This window comes from Suricata suricatta, chromosome 14 (genome assembly GCF_006229205.1).
Source record: "Suricata suricatta isolate VVHF042 chromosome 14, meerkat_22Aug2017_6uvM2_HiC, whole genome shotgun sequence".
NCBI classification, from domain to species: domain Eukaryota; kingdom Metazoa; phylum Chordata; class Mammalia; order Carnivora; family Herpestidae; genus Suricata; species Suricata suricatta.
The window spans coordinates 63,391,430-63,401,407 of record NC_043713.1 but is presented as its reverse complement, the minus strand read 5'-3'; the positions used below and the strand labels follow the sequence as shown (position 1 = coordinate 63,401,407).

At 48.1% G+C, this 9,978-nt stretch overlaps 1 protein-coding gene across 3 annotated transcripts in view; it reads left to right on the top strand.

Annotated features, from left to right (window-relative positions):
- The window catches only part of LDLRAD4 (low density lipoprotein receptor class A domain containing 4), a 420,255-nt gene continuing 410,277 nt past the window's right edge, over positions 1–9,978 (top strand). Inside the window, exon 1 of one of the 3 annotated variants that reach the window (XM_029921392.1) lies at positions 1–51. The gene's annotated coding sequence lies outside the window, so the exon portion shown is untranslated. Of the gene's footprint in view, positions 52–422; positions 514–972; positions 1,078–9,978 lie in introns of those variants that run through there. The other 2 variants (XM_029921393.1, XM_029921394.1) reach the window with 2 other exon arrangements.

Genomic DNA, 9,978 nt, shown 5'->3' with positions numbered 1-9,978 from the left:
GAGCCGCACTGCAGGCGGTCCCCCGCCTCCGCTCCGCAGGGGCGGCCGCAGGTGAGTGCAGATCCGAGGTGGCTGCCGCGGTCTCGGCGTCTGGCCCAAGTGGAGCGCTGCGCGGGGGCGGGGTGGAGGTGGTGGTGGTTGGGGAGGGCAGGGGGCGGAGGGCGCGGGGACTGGACGCTCAGGGAACGGGACGTCCGCGAGCCTGCGCCGTCGGCGGGGGCCGGAGGGAGCTGCCCGGCCCCGCGGGTTCTCCCCGCCCGGGCGGGTCCCCCAGAGACGAGTGCGTGAGGTCTGAGGCGGTATAGCCGGTGGGCACGGCTGCGTCCCGGCGGGCTCGCCCGGGCCGGGTGTGGGGAGGGCAGCCCCGCACTCCCGAACCGAGGCCCGGCCGCCTCCGCTTGTGTGGTCTGCTGGAGGAACGTTGCCGACCTAAATCTCAGTGCCCGGTGCGGGGGGTCCTGCGGTTGCAGGGTTTAATTCTGCACCCCCCGGGGGGCTGGGGTAAGCGCCGAGGTAACTGCCCAAACTAGAGTCTCGGTTCCCTGGGGCCTGTCAGCGAACCTCTGAAGGGGGGTGGGGCGGGGCGGAGGGTACTAGAGGTCAGCGGGAAGCGGGAAGATTGCGCCGGACCTTCCTTGGGAGTTTGCGGGAAGAAAAAGGGGCGGGAGCGGACCTTACCCTGCATCCCGCTGCCGGACAGCCCGCAGCTCCGCGCCCCAGCACCCCGCATCTTGCGCCCCGCGCCCCTCGGGCCCGCCTCACCCGGCGTCTGCCCCGGTCCCCCTGCGCGCGTTGACGTCGGTCGCGGGGCCGCCCGGAGCTCCCGGCATTGGCTGGGAAGTCGATTGTCTGGGGCGGCTGCTATTACACTTAGGCTGGGTCTCCGAGCCTCGGAGGAAGCAGGCGTGTGTTGAATTTCTCTTTGACCCTCACAGTGGAATAAACAGGAAACGACGAGCACCCAGCCCGGGCTCGGCACTTGCCTTTGTTGTGGGGTCCGCTTTGCTCAGTCGCGAGCCGGCTTCCCCGCGACCCCTGCCGGGTGCGCCGCCCAGGGTGGCGTTGGGGGCGCGCCCCGTAAGTACGCGGCTGGAAGACAGTGGGCTCCGTTCAGGTTAACTCAACGTGGTGGCGGAGGGGGCATTTGCTTGTTTCAAAACTTTTTTTTTTTTTTTTTTTTTAACTGGAGAAGGACGAGGCTTCCCTTCGAGGCAGAGATTTTCCGGAGGACTACACGGAGGTGTGGTGGGTGGGTGGCACCTGGAAAAGGCGCGCCAGTTAATGCCCCGGTTCTGGGTGTAGCTGGCGGGGCATCATGCCGCCCTCAGAACAGCGAGAAACTCTTTAAAGCAAGCAGGGCTTCCCTGCTCCTAGTCGGGCATAGGAATGATTGCTGAGTGGCATTGGCCACATAAGCTAGCTTAATTTTTGTTTTCCCCAAAGAGTCTTTTAATTAGCTAGAATTGGATAATTTTGATTTGCTTCTTTTCTCTTTCTCTATGCCCCAACTATTCCCTTGCCTTTCTCGCTTTGCAATTACTTTGGCGACTTATCTCTAGACCCCACTTCTGGTTCAGTGCTGCTTTCTAAATGTTAATTAAGATTGTGGTAAGTATTCATTGATGACCTACTATGTGCTAGGCATTGTGGGCTGTGAGGTGAGATGAGCTGTTACAGAATGTTGAGACCAAGAGCTACTCATAGTACGTTTCTTGCAGTGGAGGTGGGTAGTGATGATGAGCAGCCTTGGTCCTTAAAAATATACGGGTCCTGTGGCTGGTGTGGAGGTCAGTGCCTTCCCTCATGGCTAGTACTAGGAAACTTCCCTTTAAAATGGCCCTTTCCACTTGTTTGGCCAGCTAAGAAAGCTATTCTGCCGTTTGTACCTTTCCTGCAGCTTCTGGATTGAGCTTGGAATTAACAGGGAAGGTTCGTTCTGTGGTGTCTGCTCTGAGAAACTGCATTGCATCAAGCCGTATTCTGCATTTTGTACAGGACTGTTTAGTTCTTTCTAATATTTATATTGAGTTTATTGTTATCTGTACCTCTGTGTTTGTGCTCTGCAGTTTTCTCTTGCAACAGATTCTTTATGTTCAGTAAAGGATCATGTCAAATTTGAGTGATTACATAGACAAATGAGTAGATCTGAATATTACCCATGCACAACTATTGAGCTATAATATTTGGTTTCCTATCGACCTTTGAATGCCATTTGATGGTCGTTTCAAAGCAGTGCTTTTTAAAACATAGGGGTAAATTCCTCATGATCTTTGGAAGCTTAATTCTTTTAAGAGCTTCACTTTGCCATTGACATTGAACACACTGTTAGGAATTAGGGCCAAGACTCTAAATGCCAGTAAGGATTTGCTGTAATGGAGTTGTAGCTACCTTCCTCCCTTGTTTTAAAAGACTCTTCTAATTTCTTAATGTTCCTTTGTTGCCCTGGGAAGAGTTTGTTTTCACTGGCCATGGTTCTATTTCATGTAGCTTTGTATTGACCATGGAGAAGACTTTTCCCAGCAGGGTTTTAGGGCTGTCTCTTGGATCCTCCTGGGGGCTTGGTTTGCATGACCACAGTCCTGCAGAGGAACCCAGCCAGTGCCACCTGCTTATTAAGGGATTTTGTGCCAATTTGTTGGCGCATAATTTGAGAATCAAAGTCCCCCTCCCCCTGCCCGCCTTGTCCCCCGCCAGAGTATATACATACATAGACAAATATTTCCCCCTAATTGCTGACAGTGTTCTAAGAATAGTTTTCTTGCCTGGTGCGCTGAGAGCAAGGACCTGTCTGCAGAGGTGTTTACAGTTTGGGACTGTGCTGTAGTCTTGGTTGACTTAGCAGCCTGGCAGAACAGCCTTGCAGCTGATGGGACACTATTTTCATCTGGGCTGTGGAGGGGCAATTCCCAGCTGGACAAGGGAACATAGAGAGGTGAGAATGACTTTTGCCCTATGAGGGTAGTTTCTGTCCTGATGTCAAGTAGAGACCTCTTAGGCTCTGTCTAGATTCCTTCACTTTAGCGTAGTTAGCAGTCACCCTGTGACTGGCCTAGGCTTGAGATGACTGCTCTGTGTCGTCATGTAAAACCCAAGCACCATCAGGGCTGGGGTAGGGACACTTGCTGTTGTGACTGGTCAGATCTCTCTGGTAGTCCTTGGCATATTTCTTTTCGCCTTTCATCATCTAGGCTTGTGGAGTTTCTATGATGTGTCTGTCCTTTTGGGTAAGAGTTAGAGAAGAAAAACAACTCAAGGAGCAATAGCTATAAAAAGGATCATTCCATATTAACCTGGAAAGTTTTTAGGAACATTAAGTATACTTGATGAAGTCACATGGCTATTAAATGTAAACAGTAGCAAAATCGCTGTGTGGTCCCATCTTGCCCTTTTCTCCCTTCTTACTCCTCCCTTTCTTCTTCCTTCCTTCCTTCCTTCCTTCCTTTGTTCCTTCCTTCCTTCCTTCTTCCTTCCCTCCTGTCTCAGAAAACACTTCTGGAGGCCATTATTTTTTGGTGTCAAAGTGACTTTCTGCCTACATGGGATTTGTTAGTCTAGAATTACACCTTGACCTATATTATGGGTGTGCATGGAACATGAATCTTAAGTTTTAAAATAGGAAGAATGTAAAGCTTCTTTCCACTATTTGGAAACTTAGACCACAAGACCTGCCTAAATTTTAGGGAGATTTTGTGTGTGTGTGTGGAGTTATTCACTCTACTATTAGGCAACTAAAGCAAACGGTCCCAAATACCTACACTATTAATCGTTACAGAAATATTGGATTCATATTCACAGTTACTATCGCTTTTTTCCCTCTGTCATAGGAGAAATTGAAAATAGTGTTTGTGTTGTCTCATATCCATGTGATTTAAGTATGGATTGTTTTTCTTTGAATTTCCACTAAAAATGGCACTTTGGCCTTTTAAGCTGTTTTTGTGAGGACTTTTCTTCCCACCAGGCTTGTTTTCCAGATAGGTCTTGGAAATTACGAAGAACATAGCTATAATTTCTCTCTTGATTGGCAGCTGAGAGCTTTCCCGGACAAAAATAAGGCTACACTGTGCCAAATGGTTGACTTTTCTAGAATAAAAACTCTAAAGGGTATGCAAAAAGTCCTCTGGTTAATATATTGGCATTCCCAGAACCCACTAAAACTCCGGCAGCCTGCCAGACACCACTTAATGAGGATGCAGAATGTCTGGCTCAAATCCCCATGAGCAGGAGGGGGTGGGGAGCTGATGTCCACACCCTTTATTAATTTTTAATGACTGTACTTTTGTTTTGCAGATTTTGCTCTGTACCCCCCCCATGACTGACCCCCATCATGCCACCCCTCCCCCATCCATTTATTTACTCATTTACTCGCATTGGAAAAATGTTGAGACTTTCAAGGTTAAGAATCCTGCTGAGGGATCATTTCTGTTTGCATAGGTTCTTTTGTTGATGCTTTTCTTTTTTTCCCCTCCTCCCTCTTTTTTAGAAGAGGAAGAGAGAAAAGGAACAGAAAAAGAGATGACAACTTTTTTTTTTATGATGCTTTATTGTCTGCTGGAAGAGAACCATTTACGAAACTTTAAGTTTGTCAGACAGTTTATATGACAGTGCAAGTTGGTGCTTGCCAAGCTCCAGACAGATTGCTAATGTTACATGACAGGGATAAATAAATTACCGCTGTCTGCAACACGCTTGCACTGCAAACGCACTCCGCAGCCGGCGGCCGGGCGCTGCGCACCCAGGGAGCCTGTTGGATGTGCAGCTGGGAGGAAGGCCTCTGCCTACTGCCTAGAATTCTGTGACTTGGTTCGGAAATGAAAAGGGTGTGTCTCTCGCTTTTATTTTTGGCAGTGCTGCAGGGCAGTAGAATGCACGTAGCAGCTGTGTGTCCTTCGTTTTGCTGGGCAGCTCTGCCCCATTGCCTTGCCCTTCCCCTTCCTCCTCTCACCCCACCACATTCTTCCCTGTGTACCCTGGGGCATGGCACCTAGTCTTCCTCCCAGGGACCTGCAGTGGAAGTAACTAAACTTTGTTCTTAGCTGCTTAGGCCCTACGTTCTCTCAAAGCCAAGTTTCAAGCTGTTTATGGTTGCGTTCTTTCTACAGGTGCAGACACTGAGAACAAATTGTCTGAGATAAGTGTATGGGTGCTGCCCTGAGAGGGGGCCGGGTGGCACTCGTTGGGTATAATGTACTTTTCATCTCTGGCAATTTGGATAGTCAGCTGGCAGAGTGACAGGTGTAATGAACTTAATGGTCTTGCTCTAGTTGTTAGCGGACACACTGCTCTTATTACAAAGCCACCTCCTAAATTGAGTCTCTGCCAAATGACTTGCTCTTCTCTTTGCAGACAAGATTCAGGGCTTGGACTGCTCCAGTAACGTTAAGGTCAGGAATTGGGTAGGTGTGAGCAACATCTGTGTGTCCTCATCCACATGGTCCCCTTTTCTGCAAAGTAAAGTCGTTGCATCCATTTTGCAAAAAAGATCCACCTCATCTGTCCCTGGCTAGTCATCCCTCCTTGAGAGGTGTGGCAAGGATCCTCTGTGTAGGTGTGTGTCTGCCGCTGGGGTTTGCAGAATGGCAGGCTTCCTGCTGTGCGGAGTCAGTCCCTGTGCACAGCCACCGTTCTGCAGAAGTGGGCTTGGGCTTGTGGCTGGTGGAGGCTCAGCCGGGCGTTGCTTTCATTGTCTGTGGCCCCGCTGGCCTGCAACCTCTGCACAGAGTTGGGGAGGGGATTTCCATAGTAAAATCTCACTGTTTCCGGAAGGAAGGCAAGAGTGGAGAGCCCACGGCAGGAGGCCAGGCTGCTCTTGGAAGTGCTCCTGGACCTCTGGCGGGCCCTCCTCTACCAGGGCACTTGGTCAGAGAATAGTAGCAGCAGTTCCAAACACTTGCATAGCACCAACTGTGTGCCAGGCTGCTCTTAGTATTGCACATATATGAACTAATTTAGTCATCAGTGCAGCCGTGTGACATCTGTACTGCAACCATCCCCAGGCTGCAGGAAGGCAAGAGGAAGCCTGGAAATTGCCCAGTCACACTCTTTTAATAAGATGTGGAGTCGGTCGGACGAAGCCCAGGCACTGAGGTCTCCAGGATGCCTGAGGCTGGGCCCAAGTCAGAAGTTCTTCATAGGGATCGTTCATTCCCAAGCTGGGAGGGGAGGATAGTACCTTTTCTGTCCCTTTCTTTTCCTGCCTTCATCTGCGACTCTGATTATACCCCCCTCACTTCCATTCCCCATTCTTATTTCTAGCTTTTGCTTTTCGTGCCTGTCTTGCTGGTAACAGGAGCCTCAGTTTTGAGAATTGGGCCACTGGTGGCTTTGTTTTGTCCACATTGAACCTTGAGTCCCTTGAAAGATGAAGTAAAAATCAGCAGCAGTATTATTGCCTGAGGTATTCTGTACGATTACTTAAAAACCTCTTCTGATTGTCTTATCTGGGCGTAGATTGTGGGAGCATTAGGACCTGTTTTCTGGAGGGGGAGCTGAGGCCGTTGGAGGAGACATCCAACGTCTGCTGTGAATCTGGGGGTGAGGCTGGGTGAGGTCCTATTCAGTTGTTTGTTCACTCAGAAGGATCCAGCTCATCCCAGTATGTGGAATGCTACAGTTTTTGAATGAAAAAATAATCATATCTTTAAGATTCTCTACTTTACTTCGTGATGGCATAGATTATCAACCACGTACATCACCATGTACTTTTCATGAAATATAGTCCATCTTGGACAAACCTAAGTGTTTGAGGTTATGGGACCGAAGAGTGAGTACAGTTTACAGGCGATGCAGGTTTACTTGCTCCTGGTAGGATGGTTCTTCAGCTCTTTGCAAACCTTCCCATGGTAGTGGGGCAGGTAACAGCAACCCATCAAAGCCTGAACTCAGCCAGGTGACTAGGGTGGTGCTGTTGTCATCCCCAATATACTATATTTTCGTGCCCACACATTGTGTGGGACTTGATCCCAGCAGTTACCTGGATAAGGTCAGAAAAGTGCTGTCCTTGGGCTTGAGGCAATGCAAGCCCCTGGAAGTTCCTGTTCTGATCTGTGCTCTGTGCTCCCCATCTCCACAGCACTGAGCAGCCATATTTTCATGTGGCGTACCCCAGAGTGCATCATAGCCATCCACCCCCAGGATGCGCCCAGCACTGCCTGTGTGGTGGGTGTGAGCACCGCCTGTCAAGGACAGATGTGGGAGCCTGGGCGCACTGGCCACCAGTCCAGCTCTGCCCACTCTAGTTGAACCTCAACTTGTTATTCTACAGTCTTTTAGGCTAGCTGAACCCATTTTCACAGATCCAGTCTCTAAAATTCATTTTTTCCTGATTATATTCTTACTGAAAAAAATTAGGAAAGTGAAACAAAGAAGAAGAAGAAAAAAGAAACAAAGAAGAAAATAAAAATGATTAAAATTATCTTTGATTCTACTACCTTTAGAAGACCAGTGTTAATAGTTGGGTAGATTCTTTCCAGGCTCATTTACCAATTAAGTATAAAATCAAGTATAGATTTTATATATGTTTTCAGACTTAGCATTTTATCTTGAACATTTTTCCATGTAATTTAAGTATTCTCCAAAAGTACCACTGCTGATAACTACCACGTTCTACTCTATGGTTATATTATTCTTTTTTAAGACTCTGTTTTGGGATATTGAGGCTGCTGCCAGTTTTCTCCATTATAAATGATACTGCGTTGAATATTTTGATTACATCCTTTGGATAGATTCCTAAAAGGGAAGTTCATGGGTATAAGAACTTTTAGAGGGTCCTCCAAAAGTTATCACCAGCTTGCTTTTCAGAAAGGATGAGGCATTTTGCATTCCCACAGATATGAGGGTGGCTCACCCTTGCTAATACTGAATACTATTACAGAGCTTTGCAAATTTGGCAGTAAATGTTATGATGTTTAAATTTTCCTTTCCATCCTTTTGTTATAAGAATCTAGGTCTATATCATCTGAATCACAAGTGAAGAGAGTTTTGCTGTTTGCCAGAGTTTTGTTATGGGCAAATACAATGATATTTGTGGATGATTTCCTCAGGAGGGAGAAGACCTTTGTGCTAGTTTACTTTTATTTATTTATTTTTTTAAGTTTATTTATTTTGAGACAGAGTATATTTATTTTGAGAGTGTGTATGCAAACACACACACACACACACACACACACACGAGTGGGGTGGGGGCAGAGAGGGAGCAAGAAAGAATCTTAAGCAGGGTCCACACCTAGTGCAGACCTCAATGTGGGGCTCAATCCATGAACCGTGAGATCATGACCTGAACAGAAACCAAGAGTTGGATGCTCAACTGGCTGAGCCACCCAAGTGCCCGAACCTTTGTGATATTTTATTTTATTTTATTATTTTATTTTTTTAACCTTCATGCTATTTTTTTTAAACTGTCTTTATTTGTTTTAGAGAGAGAGAGACAGCATGAGAGGGAGGGTCAGAGAGAGAGGGAGACACAGAATCTGAAGCAGGCTCCAGGCTCTGAGCTAGCTGTCAGCACAGATCCCGTTGTGGGGCTCGAACCCACGAACCGTGAGATCATGACCTGAGCCAAAGCTGGGTGCTTAACCGACTGAGCCACCCAGGCGCCCCACCTTCATGCTATTTTAAACTGGAGATAAATTCTACTTGGGTAGGTTAAGGACACTAAACAATCTAATATATTTTAAAATAAAATTAGAGGATTTTATGGCTAAGAACTGCACCTGGTTTTCTCACCATCCTCACCCGACCCGCTGAAGGTAACTTGGACTTATAGGGGAGAAGTGAGGGTCGCGAGAGAGATTGGATTTAGTGGTCAGCTGCTTCAAGACTGTGTGACATCTTGTTGGGTCACTTCTCTCTGTTTCTAATGACTACTTTCTGAGATCATGCTCTTCCCTAGCTTTGTCCCCATGGATGCTGACTTAAAATTCTCTTACGTTTTACGTGATGGTTGATGCTCAACACTTGACGTTGGTGCCTCTGCAGAGGGCCCTCACTTTCTGCCATCCACAGATTTGGCAGTCTTCTGCTTCCCGCTGAGGCTACGTCCTTTCAGAGTCACACGCTGCTGTTAACAGTGTCTGGCCTCCTAAGCTGATTGTTTCTGAAGCTTGAGAGAAAAGAAAAATCATTTTTGAAAGTTTTGGTTAACTAAAGGCGAATCAGTTTTGTATTCTTTGAAAGGCAGCCTTTTCAGCCGAGGGGCTGGGACCGGCTGGCTGGAGGGGAGCCCATTCACAGGGCTGGCTGGAGGAAGCAAGACATAACACCTGCATCTTCGGGTCTAGTCCCGTTTTGCTTGTTATGTTCACATGTGCCTTCATGTATCCACTTATTCAGCAGGCGTGGGTGCTTACTGTGCTCTGGGGTGCATGCTGGGAGCGTGCCTCATCTGTGGCATGGCCCGGTGAGCAGTATGCGAGGTCTGTGGGGCCTAGGTGGGCACTGTCCTCTCCTCTGTGCTCAGGTGGTTGATCCCTGGCACCCCAGGCATGGATGGTGCCGGGCTTTGTGTGGACATTTGTCTCTTGGCCTGCATCTCTCGCTTGCTGGCCATGCAGTCAACCCCATGCTGCATTCCAGGTACAAACCCACTCTTGCCATGGCTGACCACGAGGGGTAGGGCAGTATCTTTAGGGGAGCAACTTGTGTGGGGTCCCTCTCTGCAATTGGGAGGGAGGCTTCCAGAAAGTTGTGTGCTAGTGACGCTACTGAGTAGTTTGCTGGAATATTTACTCAGGGCATTTTGGGTGACTGAAAAATACACCTTGTGTACTTTCCCCCTGTTTACTGTTGGCTGGTGTGTGCGGGTCTGACAGACTTTTGTTTAATTTGACCTCCCTGCATTTGGCTTGTTCCTTCAGCAGAACGAGAAAATGCCAGATTGTTTTTTTAGGAGGGACAGAGGGCCTTTTTGGGCATCATGCATGCATAATTTTAAAGGTAGAGGTAATGTTTACAGTTGGATGGCTTGAGTGAATGTTTGTTTTT